Source organism: Xyrauchen texanus, chromosome 14, assembly GCF_025860055.1.
Source record: "Xyrauchen texanus isolate HMW12.3.18 chromosome 14, RBS_HiC_50CHRs, whole genome shotgun sequence".
In the NCBI taxonomy this organism is placed as follows: Eukaryota; Metazoa; Chordata; class Actinopteri; order Cypriniformes; family Catostomidae; genus Xyrauchen; species Xyrauchen texanus.
Genome location: NC_068289.1, coordinates 26317939 through 26333571, shown reverse-complemented (window position 1 = coordinate 26333571; position 15633 = coordinate 26317939).

Sequence of the window (15633 nt, the reverse complement as noted above, 5' to 3'; positions counted from 1 at the left end):
TGTGGGATGTCCAGATCTCAGCTCTGGACAGACTTTTTGTGCTCAAACCTCTTTTTCTGTGCTTCTCCAAGCCTCCTCTTCCTATCTTGTGAGTTTCAAGAAAATCTGAGGAAGTCGAAATTTGCGCGCTCAAATCCTTAAAGGGGACACACTAAATTTTCGACATCCTCCGATCTTAATGAAATTTATACCATAGATAGAGGAGGCTTGGAGATGATCAGAAATACAAGTTTCAGCTTCCCAAGTCTCTCCAGAGCTGAGATATGCATATCCAAACTCCAATTTGACCCATTCACAGAAATGAAGGTTTCGTGGTCAGTGGAATTTTTGTTTTGAAGGGCTTATGTTGTTTAGGGGGAGTCCTACAGTCAACTAAATGTGATTTTAAGTCATAAATTTGATCCAGGAGTTAAAAAACCATGTCCAAAAAGTGATGATTTCAGACAATGCAAATAAATTGCATGTGGGATGTCCAGATCTCAGCTCTGGACAGACTTTTTGTGCTCAAACCTCTTTTTCTGTGCTTCTCCAAGCCTCCTCTTTCTATCTTGTGAGTTTCAAGAAAATCTGAGTAAGTCGAAATTTGCGCGCACAAATCCTTAAAGGGGTACACACTACATTTTCGACATCCTCCGATCTTAATGAAATGTATACCATAGAAAGAGGAGGCTTGCAGATGAACAGAAATACAAGTTTCAGCTTCCCAAGTCTGTCTAGAGCTGAGATACACAGCCCAAAAATTTAATGTGGGTAGTCCCAATTACAATCAATTTAATGGGACAAATTGTATGTGGGATCTCAGCAATCCTTGTTGCTAAGAATTCCACTTTTTAGCACTTTTGCACAGTGCAGTTCTCAATATGTCCAATATATGTCTATGTATGTATGTATCTATCTGTAGGATGTTTGTCTATCTGTCTATCTGTCTGTCTATCCTTTTAGCTCATTACTTTGATTGGAAGTGGGACTACCCACTTCCAATCAGTTTAATGGCCCCAAAATCATCACTTGGTGTACTGCATTTTTATAACTTCTGGATCAAATTCAATGATTTCATCCAATGCAAATAAATTGCATGTGTGTAGTCCCATATACAGTCAAATGAATGGGCAGTGGTCTATTGGGGGACATATATCTATACAATCAATTGCTAATGGGCAGATAGCCTGTTGAATAAATTGTTCGTGGGTGGTCCCACTTACAGTCAAATGAATGGGCAGTTAGTCTGTTGGTGGACATACAGCTATACAATCAATTGCTAATGGGCAGATAGCCTGTTGAATAAATTGTTCGTGGGTGGTCCCACTTACAGTCAAATGAATGGGCAGTTAGTCTGTTGGTGGACATACAGCTATACAATCAACTGCTAATGTACAGATAGCCTGTTGAATAAATTGTAGGTGGGTGGTCCCACTTACATTCAAATGAATGGACAGTTAGTGTGTTGGTGGACATACAGCTATACAATTAATTGCTAATGGATAGTTAGTCTGTTGGTTGACTCAGTTTGTGTGCAAAATAGATGGTTAGTGGGCATATAGCGGGTCCGTGGACAGCCCTGCCCTCTCAGGGTGGTCAAGGGGTCTCCCTGGTCAATTTGGGAAAAATAGTAGGTCAGGGGGATGATAATGGGTCCGTGGACAGCCCCCCCCTGGGTGGTCTGGGGGTCTCATTGGTCACTTTTGGAAAAATAGTGGGTCAGGGGGATGATAATTGGTCCGTGGACAGCCCCGCCCCCCCAGGGTGGTCAGGGGGTCTCATTGGTCACTTTTGGAGAAATAGTGGGTCAGGGGGATGATAATGGGTCAGTGGACAGCCCTGCCCTCTCAGGGTGGTCAGGGGGTCTCACTGGTCAGTTTGGGTAAAATAGTGGGTCAGGGGGACGATAATTGGTCCGTGGACAGTCCCGCCCCCAGGGTGGCACAGGGGTCCGTGGGGGTCTTCAGGGGGCATTGCGTCCCACTCTCCCATTAAAAGAACACATAGCAACAAATGGAACGAGGGAGAGCCCTGCCCCGAGAGGCGCCCGATTGCCATCGATATGAATGGAGAAGGCGCCCATTCATTCGAGCCAGAGGTGGGACGTGAGGCCGCCCTCACGTGGGTAAAGGCTGAACTGCACTGGAGAGGCTATATTCGGGGGTCTTCCTTTAAACGCCTGTGGCGGGGGTCCGCTGCGCCCGAGGCGGTCCTCCATGTCACAGATCTTCCCCATCGGACCCCCCGAACGAATGGGCGCCTGCCCCGGGGCCCCGAAAAAATTTCTGAGTCTGGCGCGCAGGGTACAGGGACCCTCGGACACGTTCCCATATCGCAATGGGCTATTAACCACCTATTTGATGAGGTTTTTGGATTTTTCACTTGGTTTGACTTGGCTTCCCTTATGCAGGTAAGGGCGCTTACACCTGAGCTAAATTATGTCTAACACCTGTGTCTAATTGCAGTAGCATGAGGAGAGCGGCATAAATAGCAGCAGCAAGAGAGCCTCGAGAGAGAGAACCTGACACCACGAGCAAGAAATGTGTGATGTCATTTATTATAATTGTTAATTCATATTAAAAAGGAAAAACTTTACCTTTGATGCCGTGTCCTGTCCCTTCCTTACTGGAAAGTTCCACATTGGTGCCGAAACCCAGGAATAATAGGAAAAAGGAATTTTTTCCAAGCTATGGAGAAGAGTCGCCCCATAGAGTCCTCCCAGCTAGCGGAAGTCCTCCAGTCCCTCGCCACACTCCATCAGAGCCACCAACAAACCCTGCTTGAGCTCCGGCAGGACCAGGATCGTCGGTTCTTTGAGATCATGCCGGTCCTCCACTTGCCATCCGGAGCCTCCTCAGCCAGGAGGCCGCTCCAGCCGCGACCCTGGACACCCACGCCACACTGCCCCCGCCCGCGTTACAGAAGATGGGGCCGGCAGATGATCCAGAGGCGTTCCTTGATTTGTTCGAACGTACGGCGGAAATTTGGGGTTGAAATCCGGGGAAGCACAACTCGCGGCGCAACAACTGCTGGCAACAAGCCTCCTGGCCTATGCAGACCTGAGGAAAGCCATCCTGCAACGGGTTGGTCGGAGCCCGGAAGAAAATCGCCAGCTCTTCCGGGCCATGAAACTGGATAAGTCCGACCACCCGTTTACGTTCGCCCAGCGGCTCCGTGATGCTTGTCGGAGGTGGCTGCTTGCGGGGGACCGCGACGTCGAGGGACTTGTCGATCAGGTGGTACTGGAGTAGTTTGTTCAGCGCTTGCCCAGGAGAACGGCGGAGTGGGTCCAGTGCCACCGCCCGGCGTCGCTGGAGGAGGCCATTCGTCTTGCGGAGGACCACATGGTGGCGATTCCGAGAGCGGATGAGCGCACTCTCTCTCTCTCTCTCTCTCCCCCCTTCCCCTGTGTCTTCCCCTGTTTTTTCCCCCTCCCCTGTGCCCTCTCGCTCTGCTCTCTCCCCAGGGCCCGTTCCTGCCCCGTGCAGGCGTGGAGGATTCCAGAGATCAACTTCCCGGCCGTGGGAGAACCCGCCTACCCCTTCTCCGTCCTTCAGCCGCTCTCCTCCTCAGGTGGGGGCGCACGCCAGCACGAGTGCGGCCGTTGTGCCTGGGCCGGCCTGCTGGAGGTGCGGAGACCCAGACCACTTCCGGGATCAGTGTCCGCTGATGGAGGTGGGGACGGTGGTGCGGATTTCCGATGTCCCGCAGGCTGCCCCCGATCGGGCTGGAGCATACCGGATTCCGGTAAGGATCCAGGGGGGTACATACCAAGCATTGTTGGATACAGGCTGTAACCAGACCACCATCCACCAACGCTTGGTTCAACCCGGGGCTTTGGGCTCAGCTAAATGGGTGAGGGTGAGGTGTGTGCATGGGGATGTTCACAAGTATCCCATGGTGACTTTGGCGATCAAATTCCGGGGAGAAAAACATAGTGTGGAGGCAGCAGTTAGTTCCCGCCTCACCCATCCGCTAATCTTGGGTACTGATTGGCCGAATTTTTGAAATTTATTAGAGGGAGATGGTGCAGATGGGTCCTGCATGAAAGTGAAGAGATGTGTGATGTGTGACGCTTTGGCGGGGGAGGCGGAGCCGGGGCCGTCCTCGGCTGCTCCGAATGACGAGGGAAGGGGCGAGGCTGTCGCCCTTCCTCTCAGGGAATTCCCGGAGGGGGACTTCCCCTTGGAGCAGTCGCGGGATGAAACCCTTAAGCACGCTTTTGACCAAGTGAGAATAATCGATGGTCAACAACTCCGGCCGGGCGTTGCCGTTTCATATCCATATTTTCCGGTTATTAAAGATCGGTTGTACAGAGTGACACAGGACGCTCAAACAAAGGAGGAGGTGACACAATTGTTGATTCCTCGGAGCCGCCGGGAAATGGTTTTCCAGGCGGCTCACTATAATCCTATGGCCGGTCACCTAGGGGAAAGGAAATAGCCCGCTTCTCCATCTAATAGCCCGTTTCTATTGGCCGGGCATTGGCGGCGACGTCCGCAGGTGGTGTGCGGCGTGCCGCGAATGTCAGCTGGTAAACCCACCGGCCACCCCAAAAGCACCTTTGCGCCCCCTTCCGTTGATTGAGGTTCCCTTCGAGAGAATTGGAATGGACCTCGTCGGGCCATTAGAATGGACAGAACGCGGACATTGCTTTGTGTTAGTCCTGGTGGATTACGCAACGCGATATCCGGAAGCAGTGCCTTTGAGCAACATCTCAGCACGTAGTGTTGCCGGGGCACTCTTCAAGATAATCTCCCGGGTGGGGGTTCCGAAAGAAATCCTCACCGACCAAGGCACTACTTTTATGTCACGAACACTTCACGAACTTTACAAACTCTTGGGCATTATGTCGATTCGCACTAGCGTGTACCATCCTCAGACCGATGGACTGGTGGAACGATTTAATAAAACGCTCAAAAATATGATTCGTAAATTCGTACACGAAGACGCTAGGAATTGGGATAAGTGGCTGGACCCCCTGTTATTCGCAGTACGAGAGGTCCCACAAGCCTCCACAGGGTTTTCCCCATTTGAGCTGCTGTACGGGCGATGCCCACGCGGGGTCCTCAGCGTCATCCGTGAAGCTTGGGAGGAGGGACCTTCTAGTAGTAAAAATGAAATTCAATACGTTCTTGATCTTCGAGCAAAGTTCCACACACTGGGGCAATTAACACAGGAGAATTTGCTCCAGGCTCAAGAATGCCAACGCCGGCTGTATGACAGGGGTGCTCAGCTACGGGAATTTGCACCGGGAGATAAAGTCCTTGTATTACTCCCAACATCCAGCTCAAAATTACTCGCCAAGTGGCAAGGACCCTTTGAGGTCAAACGACGAGTAGGGGATCTCGATTATGAGGTTAAACGTACTGATAGGGGGCGCGCGTCAAATATATCACCTCAACCTCCTGAAATTGTGGAGAGAAGAGGCGGCCTAGTTCCGGAGAGGGCGGAGCTCGGACCGGAGGTAAACAAAGCCTGCAATCCTAACACCCCGGTTCCTTGTGGAGACCACCTCTCGCCGCGCCAGCTCGCAGAGGTTTCCGAACTACAAAAGGAGTTTGCAGACGTGTTTTCTCCTCTACCGGGCCGCACAAACGTCATACAACACCACATCGAGACTTAGCCGGGTGTGGTGGTACGTTGCCGCCCCTATCGCTTGCGCGAACATAAAAAGAAAGTAGTTCGGGAAGAATTGGACGCGATGCTTGATATGGGAGTAATAGAAGAATCCCACAGCGATTGGTCCAGCCCGGTCATCCTTGTTCCCAAGAGTGACGGGTCTGTACGTTTCTGTGTGGATTATAGAAAAGTCAACGCGGTGTCTAAATTAGACGCGTACCCAATGCCCCGTGTTGATGAACTGCTCGATCGGTTAGGTACTGCTCGGTTTTATTCGACCTTGGATCTAACGAAGGGTTATTGGCATATCCCCTTGACACCAATATCCCGTGAAAAAACGGCCTTCACGCCGTTTGGATTACACCAATTCGTGGCGCTTCCTTTCGGTTTGTTCGGGGCACCAGCCATGTTTCAGCGTCTCATGGATAGGATCCTCAGACCGCACACTGCTTACGCCGCTGCCTACCTAGATGATATCATCATTTATAGCAATGATTGGCAGCGGCACATGCAACATCTGAGGGCCGTCCTGAGATCGCTGCAGCGGGTGGAGCTCACGGCAAACCCGAAAAAGTGCGCAGTTGGCCGTGTGGAGGTACGGTATCTGGGGTTCCACTTGGGTCATGGCCAGGTGCGTCCCCAAATTGACAAGACCGCGGCGATTGCGACTTGCCCTAGACCCAAGACCAAAAAGGGGGTGAGGCAGTTCCTGGGGCTGGCTGGCTATTACAGAAGATTTGTGCCTAATTATTCGGATGTCACCAGCCCGCTGACTGACCTCACTAAAAAGGGGGCTCCAGATCCGGTCCAATGGTCGGAGCAGTGCCAACAGGCGTTTACACAGATTAAAGCTGCACTTTGTGGGGGGCCGCTTTTGCATGCACCTGACTTCTCTCTCCCTTTTGTTTTGCAGACGGACGCTTCAGACAGAGGGCTGGGGGCCATACTCTCGCAGGTGGTGGAGGGAGAGGAGCGCCCGGTGCTGTACATTAGCCGAAAGCTCTCCTTGAGGGAGACTAAGTACAGCACCGTAGAGAAGGAGTGTCTGGCCATCAAGTGGGCGGTCCTCACCCTCCGATACTACCTGCTGGGGCGGGCCTTCACCCTCTGCTCGGATCATGCCCCACTGCAGTGGCTCCACCGCATGAAAGATACTAACGCCCGGATCACCCGTTGGTATCTGGCCCTCCAGCCTTTTACGTTCAAGGTGGTCCACAGACCGGGGGTGCAGATGGCTGCCGCTGACTTCCTCTCCAGAAATGGGGGGGAGTGGTAGGCAGGCCGGATGATGCCCCGGCCTGAGTCGGGCGGTGGGAGTATGTGGCAGCGGGGGCGTGATCAAGAAAAGCGGTAAGGGCGCTTACACCTGAGCTATACCGCCTAGATTTGCACAACTGTAAGCACATTGTCAGCTTCACACTTTTTGCAAAACATTACACACCTTGATTTGCAAAACACTAAACACACTTGTATGCATTTGACACAGAAATTTTCATGATGTAATTTCCTTGCAATTTCAAAGCAAAGGCTTTCAAATGAACACACCCATAAACCAATTGGTTAAACACAGCCACCATGTGTGCACACACACACTGGTGCTTAATTGTAGACACACCAATCAGGTTTAAGCACTATAAAAAGGCAACAGATAAGTTCACCTGTCTTCAAAAAAAAATGGACGGTATCAGAGGAAGAGGGAGAGTACAGATGAGGGGGGTAATCCGCAGAGAACAAGGTGGAGGAAGAGGCCGAGGAAGAGGAAGAGGAAGACCTGGAGAAGGGGTATGATATGCACAAAGAAGACAACCAAATCTGTGTAATAAAATTCGTTGCAAAATGCTACAATTGTGGACCATGTAATAAACCACAGACTAACACTGAGGGAGGCTGGACTGAGAGTACAGCCTAACCTAAGCAGGTAAACGGTGGCATCAACAGTTTGGACATTTCATCAAGAGCACAGGTGAGAAACGTATCTTCTGTCAACAGAAAATCCATAGCTTACTGCATGTGCTATATCAACAGTTTTGGTATCTATTCCTGTATCATTTTACAGTAAGCTACATGTATTTTTTTTGGCCAACATAGGATTGAACGTCGAGAATACCAAGGAGGGAGGGGCCCCATATTCACACAGGAGCAAGAGAGAGAGATCATAAACCTCATTTTGGCCAATAATGCAGTCAAACTTAGAGAAATTCAAGCCCATATTGTCAATGATCACCCAATTTTCAATAATGTCCAACAGGTCTCTCTGTCAACAATAGCCCTGTGGCAGCGGGGGCGTGGTCAAGCGCCCGTCCGGGAGAGAAAAGCGGTAAGGGCGCTTACACCTGAGCTAAATTATGTCTAACACCTGTGTCTAATTGCAGTAGCATGAGGAGAACAGCATAAATAGCAGCAGCAAGAGAGCCTCGAGAGAGAGAACCTGACACCACAAGCAAGAAATGTGTGATGTCATTTATTATAATTGTTAATTCATATTAAAAAGGAAAAACTTTACCTTTGACGCCGTTTCCTGTCCCTTCCTTACTGGAAAGTTCCACAAGCCCGTATCCTTAAAAAACATCAAGTTCTGATGAAATAACTGTATAAAGTGCCATTTGAAAGAAATTCAGACAGGGTGAAAGACTTGGGGCATGAATATGTGGTGGTACGTTTTGTTCACTGACTGTAGTATTGTGTACTGCATGCATAACCTTTTTACTGTACATGTCATTTTACTGTATAGCAGACCTACAGTAAATTGATCTACACAATTTGATCTTTTGCTGTATTTCAGAGAGATTTGCAAATGGATGCGGAGGAAGTCCCGCATGAGTTTATTTACATTGATGAGGCTGGATTTAACCTGACAAGAGTGAGAAGAAGGGGAAGAAACATCATTGGCCACAGGGCTATTTTCAATGTACCAGGGCAACTTTGGTTATCTGGGACAATGTAGCTTTCCATCGTTCTGCTCTGGTCCAAAACTGGTTTCATCAACACCCACAATTTACAGTTCAATATCTTCCACCATACTCCCCCTTCCTAAACCCCATCGAGGAGTTCTTCTCAGCATGGCGGTGGAAGGTTTATGATCTCCGGCCCTGTGTCCAGATTACCCTCATTCAAGCTATGAAGGAAGCATGTGATCAAATTGAAGCAGCATCCATACAAGGGTGGATTCGTCACTCCAAAAGATATAGCCTGTGATGCTGACGAGGCCCTGTGGCCAAATCCAGCTAGGCGGAGAGATGTTTAGGTTATTTTTCGTTTTTATTCGGTACTGAACTGGATATGTAATGTAACAGAATTACTGTAAGCTTACAGTACAATGGTACATTCAGTAATACTGTAGGAAAACTGGAAAATGTTTTGTTATGAAAGTTTTGTTGAAATGTTCAGTATTGACTGACTTGAGTACATGAAAATAAATAAATATTTTCATTAGTCTGCACAATTGGTGTCATGTGGTGTTGGTGAATTTATTTTTACACTTTCTCTGTGTAAATGCTAAAAGTGTTTTAGGTTGAGCACAGGAGTGTTTAACTGATTCAAACAGAATCAGACTATATGATGGTTGTTGTTACTCCCCTCGAGGTTTAATAAAGGCTCAAGTCCTTCCTGGGTTTTAATGGGCATTTATTCGGTGACAGAGTATTCAAACATGTCTTTACATGCTCACTTCCACATTGCCGTCAGAACTGGTATAAATAAAAACACAGAAGCTTTAATTAACCTTAAATTCTTGACATACTTGTAGACAATACTAAACGAAAATCACATAGAAAACTAAGAAAGAAAGCATACATTTATGCCTTGTAAAATAAAATCTTAATTGGCTTGTTACAAACACAGTCGCGTAACACAAATAACTGACAAAGAAAAATATACCTCATTGGCCGCATGAACCCGAGAGGGTAAACTTGAGGGGTATTAATCTTCACGCTTCACAGACAAAACTTATGGATAACTTTGCAATCTTCGGGCTTTCAGACAGCAGGTTCACAAGCCGCAGCACATGTCTCTCTGATCTTAGCGAGTGCACCCATACAGCGTCACCATAGCAACAAAATGATAATTTCCACACGGAAACAAAAAATAAGTTCCCCCCTTCTTTCACAAAGTTCTTCAAGAAATAAACATGAAATTAGTATTTATTGGCCATGAGATATTATTTCAATCATATGATTTTTACCTCATATATTTATATTTTAACTATGAACCCTAACTGAAATATATGAGTTGCCTTTGACGGCAGCAACACTCCCACTAAATCACTTGTGATTTCAACCAATGAACTATGTGTGAGCAATTACTGTAAGTTAGAGATATGTTAATCAGCTTCAAGTAATGTGACTGTCTTGTGGATAGGTCTCTCCAGATAGACTGGTTTGCTGAGTCACTTTCCTTGGTCATCTAATGCGGAGTCGCTGATCAGTAACTGGACCTTCCGCACACATCCATCTTCAGCTGGATACACAGTAGCGACTTTAGCCAGCTTCCATTCATTTCTGGGTGCAGTATCGCTTTGTACAATTACTATATCATTGACTTCCGCATTTCTCCTTGTCTTGTACCATTTCTGTCTTTGTTGTAAACTCAATAAGTACTCCTTTTTCCATCTGTGCCAAAATTCATTGGCAAGGTATTGGACTCTACGCCATCTCTTACGGAGGTAGAGGTCTTCCTTCACGAAGTTTCCAGGTGGAGGCAAGATTGTTGAGGACTTAATTGTCAGAAATAAGTTGGGCGTAAGTGGCTGAGGACCTGTTGGGTCGCTGAGTAAGTGTGCTGTCATAGGTCGGCTGTTTATGATTGCCATCACTTCATAAAGATAGGTCCGTAAGGATGAACTGTCAAGTGTTCGTGATGACTGATCAAGGATGGATGTTAACACACTTCTGATTGTCCGAATCTGCCTTTCCCAAACTCTGCCCATATGGCTAGCAGAAGGAGGGTTCATGACAAACTCGCATCCTAGTTGTTTAAGGCAGTCTTGATCCATTTCCTTTACTGTTTCCAGAAATTCATGCCTCGCTCCAACAAAATTAGTGCCCTGATCTGATTGGAGTTGGCGAACTTTTCCACGTAGGGCAATGAAGGCACGAAGTGAGTTGATGAATGCATCGGTTGATAGATCATCGAGTAACTCTATGTGCACTGCATGAGAGCACAAGCATGTAAACAATAGTCCATAATGTTTCAGCTCTTTTCGACCTTCTTTGATGTACCAAAACAATCCATCCCACAATACGTGAAGGGAGGAGTTGTCTCCATTCTTTCAAGCGGCAGGTCTGCCATTCTCTGTTCTTCAGTGTGACGTCTAAACCTTCTGCACTTGGTGCAGTGGTAGATGACTGATGACACAGTTTGACTACATCCGTGGATCCAGATGCCATTTGATCTCAACTCGTTTATGGTCATGCCACGCCCCTGATGTTGCACTTGTCTATGATAGTGATCGATCAGTAACCTTGTTATGTGGTTGTTTTTTGGTAAGATGACTGGATGTTTGATGTGTGGATGCATGGCAGCATGCTCGAAATCGACCTCCCACTCTAAGGATGCCCCTGTAGTCTAAGAAGGGATCGAGTCGGTACAGCCTACTGGGTTTGTCTTTGGTCATCTCCCTTTGTGACTCAAGATCATTGATCTCTTTGGAGAGGACTTCCCTTTGTACAATGAGCATGATGGTAAGCTCTGCATCCTGTCTTTCCTCGAGACTTGTGGCTTCATTGGTTCTCTGTATTGTACCCTTAAACTCCTTGAGAAATCTTTGGAGTCTGGCAATTGCTTTCACTAGTCTTGTCCAGCTTGCAAATTTATGGAAGCGATTAGTGAGCGAATCAGTTGTGGTTGAGGTCTGGTGCACAATGACCCTGCACACTTCTGGATCTTTGGCATCAAGTTCTCTCACCTTAACCTCACCGCTTGGAAGCTCTTCCTGCCAGAGAAACTCTGGACCACTAAACCAATTGGAAGCTATGAGCTCTTTTGCCTTAAGCCCTCGTGACGCATGGTCAGCGGGATTGTCTTCTGACGTCACGTATTTCCACTGAGTTGGTTTTGTACTATCCTTGATGCGCTGTATGCGGTTAGCTACGAAGACATGAAACCGTTTCGCGTCATTGTTAATATATCCCAAGACGACGTTTGAATCTGTCCAGAAGAATTCCTGGGCGTCTTCAAGCTCCAATTCACTTCCAAGCATGTCACTTGTGCGTACTGCTACAACTGCTGCGGACAGCTCGAGTCTTGGCACCGTGATTACCTTTGTGGGGGATACTCTGGCCTTGGCCATAACTAGGTATCTGTATCTGTCCTGTTGTGCTGGTTGCTCTTAGGTACAGACTCCATACCCCGTGACACTTGCGTCTGAAAAATGGTGGACTTCATACTTGTGAACTGTCTTAAAATCAACTGGTAGGTAGCATCGCTCAATCTTGACATTGGCCAAGTTCTGTAAATCCAACATCCAGGACTCCCACCATGGCCTCAGCTCATTTGAAAGTGGCTCATCCCAGTCGATCTTCTCACGACACATCTGTTGAAGTATTTGTTTCCTGAGTAGGACGAAAGGTGCCACAAAGCCAAGTGGATCGAAGATAGAGGCTACCGTAGACAAAACTCCTCTTCTGGAGAGAGGGTGCTCATTTACAACTACTCGAAACTGGAAATGGTCTGAGACGACACACCATTTGACGCATAGGGCTCTCTCAATCTGTTGTTCGCCAAGGGCTAGGTCTTGTTATATTACGGTCTCTGCACAGTCTTCCTTTGGGAGGGATGCCAAAACTTGTTGGCTATTTGATATGAACTTATGAAGTCGCAACTTGCCTGTATTGCAGAGTTGTCTTTCTTCGTTTACCAACTGGATAGCCTCTTCTTCTGAGTGGACACTTATTAGGCCATCATCCACATAGAAGTTTCTCTCAATGAAACGAATTGTGGATTCACTGAAATGACCTTGCCCTTGAGCTGCGATGTACTTGAGACCGTAGTTTGCGCAGCCTGGTGATGAAGCAGCTCCAAACAGATGGACACGCATACGGTAGACGGAGGGGTTGGAGTAGAAGTCTCCATTGTCCCACCACAGAAAGCGGAAGTAGTCTTGGTCTTCTGGCTTGACATGGAACTGATGAAACATGCGTTCTATGTCGCACATCACCGCTACTTGATCTTTACGAAACCGGCATAGAACCCCTACCAGTGTGTTGGTCAACTCTGGCCCAGTGAGCAGAAAGTCATTTAATGACACACCTCCGTACCTTGCTGAGCAGTCGAACACGACTCTTATTTTTCCAGGTTTCTGGGGTCGGTCCCCATGGTGAGGAATGTACCAAAAGGAACTTTTGTCCAGTTTGTCAGGTGGAACCTTTTCCGCATCTCCACGTGTTATTGTTTCATTCATGAATGCAGTGTAGTCTTTGTGGTATCGCTTGTCTTTCTCAAATCTTTTCTTTAGACATTTGAGCCTGTGTTCGGCACAGATTTTATTGTCTGGCAGATTTGGTCTATCCTTCTTAAAAGGCAAGGGCAACTCACAGTGACCATTCGCTTTCATTCTCACTCCTTCCTCCATTATGGAAATGAAACGAAGATCCTCTTGGGAGAAGTGAGAGTCCTCCACGCGGCTTTCATTGAAATCGGACTCCAATATTTTTATCACATCTAGTGGTGTGACTAGCTCTTTGACTTGTGTACGACAGACGTACATGACTTCATTTGGTAAGGGGGTTGGTGACTGAACAGAAGGTGTCACCTTTTTGACTATAACTTTGTGGCTGCTTCCTATAGTGTCACCATAGTCCACACCGGGATCAGTACCGCCCAGTATAGTCCAGCCAAGGTCTGTTCTTTGAGCGAATGGTTCATTGTCCTTTCCTGACACCACTTCTCTGGGTAGCAGAGCTTGCGAACAGTTGTACCCTATAAGCAGGCCGACATCACACTCTATCATGGGAGCAATCTCTTCAGCGAGGTTCTCTAGGTGAGGCCATGCTTTTGTCGTCTTAGGTGTGGGAATGTGACTTGGATTGGCAGGGATAAAGTCTCTTGTGTATGTCATTGGGAGAGGGATTCTCTTGGATGTGTAGAAGCCTCTGACTTGTAGCCCAAATAGCTTTGACTTCAAATGACTGTGTCCCTGGATGACAGTGTGGAAAGTTTCAACTGCACTTGTTTCTTTTCTGTAACTAGAGCGTCTGCCTTTTCTTGAAAAACGAATGTGGTGTCGCTCTGACTGTCCAGAAGGGCATAGACAAGAACCTCGTTTTCTGGATCGCTTGTTGTGGACAACCAAACTGGAATGATTGTGGATGTGAGATCATTGTTAGTGTTTTGTACAACACGGTTGGATATTGCCTTGTTTGGTGTTTCTGTACTTGGTTGTTTGGTTTCCCTTGTGTCCCTTTGTTCCTTGTCAGAATCCTTTGTCCTTCTTACTTCCTTGTCACGTTCCTGATGTAAGCATGTTGGATGTTTCCCTTTGCATGTACTACAAACACTTCTCCTTTCACATTTCCTTGAATGGTGACCAGGGCTGAGACATCCAAAACACAAGCCCTTTGTTTGTACAAACGTGACTCGATCAGTAATTGACTTGTCCGTGAACTTTCGGCAAACATGAATTCCATGGTTTGGCCTTTCGCAGAAGATACACCTCTTAGTGTCTGGTTTCTCTTCTGAACCGCTTGCTAGCACCTTTGCGCCAATACTTCGGGTTCTTTGTTTTTTCAGAGTCACTTGCCTTCATTGCATGAAGCGACATTACTGGATTGCACGCTACATTGGCCTCTCTTGTGATGAAGTCGACAAAATTGCTGAATGTTGGAAATGACCCGCTTCGCTCGTGTCTCAATGACTTTCCTATTCCATCTTGCCATTAACCAATCAGGAAGCTTACTGAGCAGTTTTTGGTTTTCGCTACAGTCGTTGAGAATTTCAAGATTCTTATCTGGAACATTGCTGCTTCACAGCCTCTGAGAAAGTCTGAGAACTCTCGTAGTTCAGCACTGTCCTTTGGTCCTATCCTTGGCCATGATGTGAGCTTATCCCTGAAGGCTTTGGCGATTACAAATGAGCTTCCATACCTTTCCTCCAGAATGTCCCATGCTGCGAAATATGCTGTGTCAGTTCCCAACAGGAAATAGCTCTCAATTGTTTTTCTTGCTGGCCCACCAACATACTTGCAGAGGTAGTAGAGCTTTTCATTTACCGGGATGTTCTTCCTGTCTATCAGGGTTTGAAAGGACATTTTCCAATCTTTGTACTTGAGTGAGTCTCCAATGAAGACTGAAGGTTCTGGTACTGGTAAACGGCTTATGTTGATTGACTCTGCTAACGCTCTGGCTAATGCAGTAGTGCTATCTTCTGGTGTAGCATTGGTTGCATGTTGCCGGCTTGTGGCCTCTTGTGGCACAGTGCATTGTTGCGGGTTAACAGTGGGTTGTGCAAGGTGAAATTCCGGCAAACTAACCAGGTAAGGTGCAGCTTCTTTCAGCTTGGACTTACTGTGTAGAAGGTCTGATATTTCTTCATCTGATGTTGATTCTTGTTCATAGACTTTCAGATGTGCTTTGGCAGCTTTCATTTTCTTGACAATTTCTAAGCGTTCTATCTGCCTTCGCTTTTCTTCTAATGTCTTTTGTTTTTCAGCATTTTCTGCTTTTTGTTGTGCAAGTCTTTTCCTGTTTTCAGCTTCAAGATTTTCAAGTTCCCTTTGCTCACTCTCCATTTCTTGCATCACTTTCAAGGTGGCTTCAGTTGCAGCCAATTCTGCTGCTGCTTCTTGTTTCTTTGCAGATGACGTACTCGAATGGCTTGAACGTGTGATTGCACTACCCACACGTTTGGACCTGTGAGATGCTGCTGATTGGAACACCGAGCCAGCCTCACTCCAGTGAGTTGGCCTTTTAGCTGGGTATTTACCACTTTCCTCTTCTTTAAGAATCTCTGCTGCTTGTTCTATTATCCTTACAGAAACAGCATGACATGTGTCTCCTCGGCGACGGGTATCACTGTCAGGAGTGTCGTAACTGCGCAACT